Below are 10,516 nucleotides of genomic sequence, written 5' to 3'. Positions count from 1 at the left end.
AGTGAATCTGCCCATTTGATAGCTGGTTAGAAAAGTTTCAAAGCAGTTGAAATGCTGACTTCGCCAGCAAAATTCTTCAAATATGAAGTTTCTCTACAGCTGGAGTTTAAAAAATAGAATTAGAGTTTTAAAAAATAGAAAAAATAAATAATTTTTTTAAAAAATAGAATTGAAATAAAAATGAAGTATTTTTGCATTATTTAAAACCAAAACGGTTAAACTGACCTAATCCAAACCATGTTGTGATCACCAGTGCGCAATGGCTTTGAAATCTGGATTTCTGGGGAGGGGAAAGTTCACCCCCTCTGGGGAGGAGGCCAGTAAGAGCCCTACCAGGAAAGCTGCAGGGGAGGTGGAGACAAGGGCATCAAGCTTCTCGCCTCTGCTCGAGAATAAACTGACGACCTTGTGCAGTGGCATCACTTTATTTACAGGTATCTCTTCCAAAATGGGTTCAAATAACTCCCTGACCGGTGGCTCTAACCATGGTCATGCAAAGCATGACCTCTGCATTTGAGCAGGTTAGCATGTAGCTGTTACCTCCTCTGAAAAGCTGTACACAAAATAAATCTATTACCCTGATGCAGAAATAATGTCGGTTAGAAATCGGGAAGCCCCATCCACCTCGTGACTCTTTTCTTCCAGTAGCTGGGACGTGTGACGCAGCCGCCTGTGGTTTCACAGCCCGGGGAGGGCTGGGGCAATGTTGGGTTCCCCTTATTTGTAGCTGTTTTACTGATCTGCTCCTACTTGATGGGTTTGTTTTCAGTTTTCAGAATAGCACAGGTTCAAAGCAACAGGTGAAACATTTCTGGCTCCCTCCCTCTTCACCAAAGGCGGTGCAAGATGTCTAATCTGAAAAAAACCCTAATATTAAGCTAAAGGCACATGTTGGTCTTACTAACCAATGCTAACTAACCTTAGAAGGCTTATTACAGTTTTGCTGCTGTTTTTTACCCCAAAAAGGAAGTATTCTGGGCTGGAACTACTGTGAGGCATATCTAGAGCAAGATAAAGGTCCAGTCAAGATCCTGCCCTCTTCTAAAGGTATTTTTGTCAAGGAAATATATTCAGAATAACTGGTGGGTGGGGGAAACCAAAGGAAATACTTAAAAATAGGTGAGTAAACTGTCGTTCTTTTTCCCTTTTTTCTTTTTTAAAATTTTTTTTCCCCTGCTTTCTGCACCAGAGAAAGCACACTAAACCAGTTACATTCATTCTAATTTTTGAAAGAGTGGGGGTTTTAAGGCCAAAATAGAAAAGGAAGATTTCATCCTGGAATAACTCTCCATAGCCTGCACTGGCAAGGTACTAATGCACTTCTCAGCTTGGAAATGATGCTGCCTTTGGCATTAAGCCCCACGGCACACCAAAGGCATAAAACTGGCTCATCGCAGATATCCTTCCTTGTGGCTTAGTGCCCAAAAGGCAAGAACAATGACTTATATTTGCACAGCATGTTTCATAATCCACTGGGGCTGCAACCAAGCAGGTTGTGTGCAGCTGTGTTCTTCTCCTTCAAATTCCTAAGCACCAAATTAATACGCTGGTTTGTGGTTGTTAAAGACACTAACTGGCCTGTCTTTCCTCCTCATTGCTTGATAATGCATCCTGCTGCAAGTCCTCCTGAGAGCTGCTGCTGTTGACTTTTATCCTCCTAGGGCTGAAGCATTTTAATACCAGGCAGTGTATAGTCAGTGCAAACCTGCCCTTGCTCAGGTCCTTGGCTGGAGCAAGAGATGTATCTGCTTGAAACCCAGAAAGACAAAACTATTCCCCCTCTCAGTTGATCATCTCCAAGCTGCTCTCCTTGGCAGCTGGGCATGAGGCTCACTCATCTGGAATTAATGTTTGCTCTTCAAAAAATCACCCATTGCTTATTTTTCTGCTTTCTTGCTGCTTAACCTAGCATTTTCCTGAATAGCCAGGAATAAAGTGGCATTGTGAGGTTTTTTAAGTTCACAGAGCTATGTGTGATTAACAATAGCTGAGAATCAAAAGCATTGTGCTTAAACATGTCTAATAAATATAACAGAGAGAGAGAGAAGTCTGAAGGTTTTTCTACATCTGAAACAGATAAATCAAGGGTCATAAAAAATTCACTGCCATAAAACATGTAAGTCCCTGGAGCTTTTGTAGTAAATCCAGTCTGAACCCAAAGACTGTCATGACTGTAATAAACGTTTAATTCATCAATCATTGTATCACGTGGTTCCTAATTCTCTTCTAGTAGGCTTTTTACCTGGTAATTAATTTATCTATATACTGAGCTCACACCAGTGTCCTCCTCCTGTTAGACAATGCTGCTGGTGGACACCCGTTACAGTCTCCATAGCCCTTGGTGCAGCTGTGCTGGAGTCCAGAGCTCAGCTCAGAGGATCACCCAAAACCACAGTGCCCAAACAGCCAGATCAGGCAAGTGCCTGTACCTGCACCCAGCGCTCACGGGGCGGCTGAGGTTCCACCATCTCCCACAAGGGACAAAGAGGAATGTGTCCTCCCACCAAGACCTGGGGTGATGCAGTGGCTTCCCTCATCACCTGGGACTTCATTGGTGATGAGGAACCTTTGTCTCCCAGCTCCTGCTGGCTTTGTCCTTGGGAGTCGCAGGGGCAGGATTCAGCTGGGCTGCTGGAGGCTTACGTTCACTCTTTAGGAGCCACAAAGCTCCCAAGGCAGCCAGTGGGGTGGTGGAAGGGGTGAAACCCAGACCATGAGCACCCCAGCTTGGGTCTGGGGATCCCCCAGGCACCTGCAGTGTGCTGGCAGAAGCCTGGAGGAGCAAAGCAGCCCAAATAATGTTATTTTGCAGCCCAAAATAATGTCACTGAAGCTAAGGCAATGTCAAGTTGCATTCTACTGCCCAGGGAAGTGGTTGAGTCACCATCCCTGAAGGTATCTAAAAGACATGCAGATGAGGTTCTTAGGGACATGGTTTAGAGGTGGACTAGGTGTTCTTAGGTTAAAGGTTGGATTCAATGACCTTAAAGGTCGGATTCAATGACCTTAAAGGTCTTTTCCATCCAAAACCATTCTATGCGAAGGGCTATCTCATTCTGTGAGCACTTTCCACACACCCCATTATTGTCCAAGCAGGTTTCTTACCTGCCTCCTCACACCTGTGCTGGGGCACTTGTGGGCAGGAGGGTAGGGGATGGGATTTCCCTCCCTCTGTGTTCCCAGGCTCAGGAACCAGTCCCCAAGCTGACAGCCAGCTGGCGGGGATGCTGCCATCACCGACCTCACCATGGGCTTCCCCTGCAGAGCATGTGGCAGCACAGATGACTTCACAGCAAGTGCACAAGACAGTCCCTGCGTCGTACACATCACCATGTAACTCATCACCACTGCCGCAGTGTGACTGCTGGTCTCTCACTGATCGTTTTTGGTTTTAATGAAAGTAGATGGACTTTAAAGCCCCAGAGGAGTGATTATAGGCAGGGGAAGGTCGATGTGTGGCTCAGTCTTGCTGAGCAACTTCATACGGCTGAGGCTAAGCTGAATCTGATAGTGGTTAGTTAGAACTGTGGGGATGTGCCTCTGCTGCAGGAGATACATGTCCACCAACCCAAGTAGTCACTGGCTACGACCAACCCAGTCTGCAAGGGGATGCAGACAAATTCTCCATGGCTGAACTGAGTGATGGGATGCACACTTGTGGGGGGCACAGTCACAGGGAGGGATTTCATTCAGGTCCCAGTGCTGGCAGGAAGTCACCAGGACAAGTCTGGGGTTGGGGCAGCCTCCTGGAAACAAGCCAGCGTGGGTTGGCCACTACCCACAAATCTAACGAGGCCACTGTGGCACATATGGGCTTAATGTGGGAGTGCAGGTATGGCTGGGAGGGATTCAAGGAAAGGAGAAGGTGGTGCCATGTAGACAAACAGGAATAAATTGGATTTTTTTCATGGAAAGTCCTACTTTTTAAACAAGAATAGGAAACTCCAGAGCAGGTGGGGATGCTGCTGTTGCTGTTTGATCCTTTGCTTCCATGAGCAAGGCAGGGAACTGCAAAGCAGTTGCCAAACAAGCCCTGGGGAGTGTGAGTCCAAGGCACGTGGCAGCTACAACAGCACCGTCCCGGCCCCAGGGCGTGAGGCAGGTGAGGCCGAGTGCAGGTCTCAGCCTTGATTACTGCACTTGCTGGAGCCCTGGGATTATGTGACAATCGCAGCTTTGACTTTTAAAAAATTTCTTACTCCTCGAGGTTAAAAGCAAGGGTTAAAAATGTGGTTCTGGATGTCCAAGAAACAAAACCAAAAAGATAAAAATGTTTTGCTTAAGTCACATTTACTTTAAATCACCCTCATGATTTTGAGTTGGTGCAACTTCTTTTTGGGGAACCGAGTGCAAGAGACCATGCAGTCACCACATTGTTGGGACTGGAAGGCTAAAGCTGAGCTCCTGCTCTGAGCAGAGTCAGCTGGGACATCAGACCAGGTGTCCTCCTGGGCCTGAAATCCCCAGGTGCCTGCCTCTGGTCTCATATAGGTCACTGTCAATCAGATATAGGTCCTGTCAAGTCAGCAGATGCACATTGCCGCTGTCTGTACATCACCGCTCAGCCTCTCATACGCCACTTCACAAGGAATCCCCAACTCTTTGGTGCAGGTGTCCTTTTCTGCACATTTTAAAGAAGGTGAATTAACCTGAGCCTGTTGATATCCCAACAAAGTTGGAATATTTGCAGGTAAAACATAGAGCTCGGATTGGTAGTGACAACTGGAAATGTTACAAGGGCAGAACATTGCATCTGGGGATGCACACGAGGCTGTTGAGCTGGTTTGATACGGAGCATTGATTGTCCTCTACAGTCAATTGCTGCCGCACAACTTTGCAAATACTCCCTGTTCCCACTTTGTTCAAAAGCTAAAAATGGCCTATGGTGCTGGAGAAAAGGTTGACGAAACAATAGCTCTTTTTTTCTTTTCTCAGCAACACAGGGAGAGCAAATTGTGAGGAAAAAAACCAAGCAAACACGTATCTGCCAAGATGAGGGTCGTCCTTTTTGCCAGTGGGCTGAGCAGAGAGCATAGCATCTTTCTCAGAAGCAGCACAATGACTGCAGAGAAAACTACAACTGAGTCAGTTCTGGTGCCAGGAAATCCTGAGTTTTCCCACATTAAATGACCAGAGAAGACTTTTTGGTCACTGGAGTCTATTAGCCTCTTCCCCAAAGGCAGCACAGGAGTTAAGAGTGCAAGCAGCTGCTGTCAAATGGCAGGACTATAAATCTCTGTCTGAAGGGTGATGGAAATGAAACTGCCTCAAGTTCTGTTGGAAAATCCCTCCTTGTTTCTTACTGTGTTCAAGCCAACAGAATTAAATCACTATTTTTTCCTTACTCAGAGCTGTTCATCTTGCAGATAAAGGAATATAAATGTAGAGCCATCCACCTCTGGCAGTTTGCATGGTTGATGCTCTGTGCACAGGGGCTGTAGAAAACCACTTTCCAGAGTGAGGCGATGACTCATCTGTACAAGAATCAGGCCCTATTTTCATTGAACTTACTTACGTTTTTTCTTTCTCTCTACGGAAGATCCAGCATCAACATTGCTGTCATAGCAGCTGCACAAGGAAATAAGTGTTTTCCTGTCTGAGCGTGTTCCATTGCTCTGCATTTTATTTTTGTGCTAAACCACAACCAGACATGTCACCCCACCCTGTGCGGGGGCACTCTACTCGTCCCCTGCCATGGGAAAGGCACTGGGAAAACATCAGGGAGGCAAAATGTCCACAAAATGCCCACTCAGTACTCGCACCAAGTGCCTTCCCCAGAAACATGCCGCCAAGGGAGATTTTTCTGGACTCTTTGAACAGTCAAGGACTCTTCTTGCAGCCTCTTATTGCTTTTCCTTCCATTAATAATAATTCTTATAATATGACAAAACTGCTAACTCACATCTGAAGAGAAGCAGGTTCTGCCTGGGCGCGGAGCTACTGATGTCCACGACAGGGCTACTGGCAAGGGCATTTGGGTGTTTTACTCTCGCAGAAATACAGAAAACGCACTGCCAGCTTTTTGGAAAAAAAACCACGGGCACTTCTGCTCCCTCGCAAGCTTTTGCACAAGCTCTGGCTCAAACCAAAGTGCCCTTGCACCGGCTGGAGCAGCATCTGGGTACAATGTGACCCCCTCTGCCCAAAGCAGCTCTTGCAGCAACAAAGTCATTAATGACTTGGCAGCAGCCTGGAGCAGTTTTGGGGACTCTGCTGCCTCTAGCCCTGGCCCTTCGCAGGCTCCTGGACAATCTTTTGCATTTTCAGAATGTCTGAGATGAGTTCCATGTTGAGGACTGATTTTCTTAATAGTGCAGTTGAAATAAAACATGTTTTATTCACACTCGGCAGAAAGATTTTGTTGGATCCGAAACAATATGTTCCGTGTCTGTTCAGCCTGGAATCTATTCTCATTGTTAAATAAGGCAAATTTGAGAATAAAACATGTTTTCAAAATTAAAAACTACAGCATTTTAATTAAAATACGTAAAAAATGTAATCTTTTTATATTTATCCATGTATATTCTATATACCTATGTAGCATATATTAATCAAAACATTTAATATCTTTTTCTTCTCTGTATATATTGTACCATTACCTTCATCCAAAAGATACCTTCTGAATTAGATACAATTTTTGGTCAACAGAAGAGGGGTTTGGAGGGAATAAACTATCTCTCAGAAAGCAAAAAAAAATCCTTTTCTAGTTCTGAGATTTTGCTTCCATTCACTTTCGCAGTCACCAGTAGAGCTGTTGGCTCTTCTGAATGCACCTTGAGTGAAATTCAATCCGGTCTTGAGGTCAACATGAATGTCAGCATTGCCTAGACGGAGAGGTCCTACTTGAGAGGTATGTGATCTACAGACTTGTGCCGGTTGATTGCACAGGGCTGAATGTGACCTTTAGATTGCTCCTTCAGCTCATCTGAGACTTTCTATATTATCTTTGGGACATTAAGCATGGCAGGATGAGCTCTCCAGGGAAATTCTACAGTGTTGCCAGCACTCTGAGGGCTGGTCCCGTGGGACGCAATGTACTTCTTCTATCTCCAGTTTCTGGAGTCATATGATTATTTGAGGATCTCAGCTTTCACAACAACGAAAAGTAGGTTTCTAGCCATTTTAGACTGCAGAGAAAAACTGGCAAATGTCACCTTCTAAAGGTACAGGATCAGAAGACAAACGAAAAGGAATCTCAGCTGTATCAAAAGCCTGATTTTTTAAGCTAACTGCGTGGCTTAAAAACAGCATGGTTTTGAGGACCAACTATTAACTTTTGAATACTTGGAATAAGACATAACACCATGGAATTCTTGAAGAGAGAAAAAATTGCTCCTTGTTTTCCCCATCTTCTCTCCCTGCCCTTCCTCCTGCTTTTCTAAGGCTCTAGCATTTTGCTTGATGTTTTCCCAGTCCGGAGATGCCATTGGAGGAGGATGCTGTCAACCAGTCAGCTGGAGTGTGAGTACTGGGAATTTTCCAGGGTTACAAAATGTTTTCCTTGCATCTGCCAAAGCTAACTGCAGCAGTCACTGAACACGTGCCACTGGAAAATCACAAGCAGGCTGCCCGCCAAGCATGCAGAGCTATTTGGACAGAGGCATGTCAGGGTCTTGCGAGCGCGAAAGGACGTTGCCGTGTCGGAGCCGGCGAGGCAGCGCTCCAGGTTGGACTGGGACGTGTGACAGCGCAGGACCGCGCTCCCTGCCAGCAGGGCTGGGGCTGAGCCAGGCGCTGCCGGCAGAGCCGCACCGCGAGCTGCCGGGCTGCGTGGCAGAGCCAGCCTTGTGCGAGGACGGTCCACTTGTCCTCAGAAAAGCACATTTATTTTTAACGGAACAGTTTAAGTGGAAGCAAAGTGGTCGGCATGGAATAAACAGTCTCGGCTAATGGCTTGCTGACATTCAATCACAGTTCTGCGGGGACACCTCCAGCACCCCTCGAATCTTGTGCCAAGCCATTAAACCCCTCTCACTTGGCAATGGGCATTTGCCAAAGGGAGGCTAAAAAGAAAGCTACTGAGGAGTTTGTCTACTGTGAGCACGTGAAGAGGAGTGTCATCAGTGTGAGTTGGGGAATTTTACATTTATATGGTATATATATTCATATAGATTTATAAGACATGGGCAGAAATCAGCCAGAGCAACGTCCATACTAGATCAGACCTGGGGCCTGTCTTATCCTATAGTCTATTCTCTGTCAGTACTCAAAACCAGGGGAAAGATTCCTAAAACTATGGAAGTGTTTCTCCCAACCTCAAATGAGTTGTGACACGTGGGCTTTGGTGGAGAAGTCCATCTGCCAGAGGAATTGTGGCAAAAAAATGAGATCTTTTGAACACCTCAATGAATCCCAAGGCTGTCAAAATGTCTCATCTATAGAAAAGCTGGTGGGAAAGACTGAATTTTTCATACAATCATAGAATGGTTTGGGTTGGAAGGGACCCATCTAGTCCAACTCCCTTGCAGTGAGTAGGGACATCTTAAACTAGACCAGGTTGCTCCAAGCCTGACCTTGAACACTTCCAGGGATGGGGCAGCCACAGCTTCTCTGGGCAGCCTGCTCAGCGTTTCACCACCATCATTATAAAAATTTTCTTCCTTACATCTGATTTTGATAGTATCTGTCCAGGCAAGAACCTCGTCTTACTTATACAGAGAAGAGCAGAGCATTCCCACAGGAACACACAACCCTGTGTACAACTGCTCTTGTCTGGCTTGATTTCTACCTTCATGCTTTTGCACTGAAGCCAAATTTGTCAATTAAAGCTATCTATTTCCATGAGAGATGCTCAGTGGCATCCATTTTTTTAGGATATTACTTCCAAGGAGTCATTCTTGATTTATATCATCTTAATGAAAAAATCGAATGAAGCTCCATCTTACAGAAGGTTTTGTCAAAACACTTAGGTCCTAAATTCTGCCTTCCATTAACAATATGCATTTTAATCAAGTTCTTGAAATTTATAGCTTAATGTAAATGATGTGCACATATGTTATGTGCCAAGCCTATATATACCTGTCTGAGGGAGCTTCAAACAAAAAAGGTCTTCTCTCTTGGATGTTAACAGGAAAGCTTGGAGAAGGTAGAGTTTTTAGGCACTATGTATAGCCCAGGATTCGGTGTGTGCTCAGTGCAGAAAGGATGAAGGGAGGAAATAACAGTGGATTTATGCCTTTGCAGAACCAGCCAAGCTGGGATAGCCTTGCAGTTTGCTGCCCATGGCCCTCAGAGGTTGTTCCAGCTTTATGTTTCACTAACACACACTACTGAAATGCTGCCTGGGGCCGACAGACTACCAGCAAGACTGATTAAACCAATCACTGGAAAAATCCCCAGGAAGCTAGTCAAAACATAGCATTTCTAGCGCTGAAACATGAGCTGTATTAGCTCCTAGAACCGACTCCTGGGTTTGGTTATTTTAAATTATATGTTCCCACACACCCGCAGAGCAGCCCAGGACCATGAGGTGCCAGCACAAGGAGCATCTCTGACGGCACAGCAGAGCCGGAGGTTTAAAGCGCTGTGCGCAGGAAAGGGACGTGTTACTGGCTGTGCTCCACTGACACGCAGCTATTTGCTGAAGGACACTTTGCAATGACAAGGGCACCAATATGTATAAATGACCTCAGAGTGACCACGTAATTAGGCAACCTGGACTTTCCTCTAAGCTTTCTGTTCTTCATAATTTTCTCTGAGTAAAGGGCTTGTTTGTGAATATGACGAATGGCTCATGAAATTGCTTGTATAGCGGGATGCTTACAATAAAACATGTTTGGAGCAGACAAGGCAGCATTATCATTCCCTCGTCTGCCTGGCTTCTTGCCAGCCTCCTGCTGCCTTCTATCTCCCATCACAGGAGACTGGAAAAATTCCCCTGGGATTGATTAACATGAGAGAGATCCTGTGAAAAACGGAGGCGGTATGAAGGAGAGAGGTGATAGCTGAAGGGAGAAATCAGGCTTGCAAGGACTGACACAAGCAGTTAAGCGCCTGGAGAGGTGGGAAAGCAATGAGAGTCACCAAAAGAGGAAACGAGAAGAAAATCTCAGGCAACTTCTCTTTCCATGGGTGCTCCAGCACTCCCACAAAAATGCTGATTCTATATGAGAAAATTCAAGAGCATCAAGGAGATCCACCTGCCCTGGGGTGCTGTCGGTCAGCAAACTGGCGGAGCACTCTGGGACAGGAATTGGACACATGGACATGCTCCCAAATAATTCCCAGGCACAGTTCAAGAGCAAGGAGACTGAGAGAGCTGGGTCTGTTCAGCCTGGAGAAGAGAAGGCTGAGAGGGGATCTTATTTATACTTATAAATATCTCAAGCCTGGGTGTCAAGAGGATGGGACCAGCCTTCTTTCAGTGGTGCCCAACGACAGGATGAGAGGCAACAGACACAGACTGAAGCACAGGAGGTTCCGTCTGAACATGAGGAGAAACTTCTTTACTTCGAGGGTGCCAGAGCCCTGGAACAGGCTGCCCAGAGAGGTTGTGAAGTCTCCTTCTCTGGAGACA

The sequence above is a fragment of the Caloenas nicobarica genome, chromosome 1, assembly GCF_036013445.1.
Source record: "Caloenas nicobarica isolate bCalNic1 chromosome 1, bCalNic1.hap1, whole genome shotgun sequence".
NCBI classification, from domain to species: domain Eukaryota; kingdom Metazoa; phylum Chordata; class Aves; order Columbiformes; family Columbidae; genus Caloenas; species Caloenas nicobarica.
Note: the sequence above shows the minus strand (reverse complement) of the source record.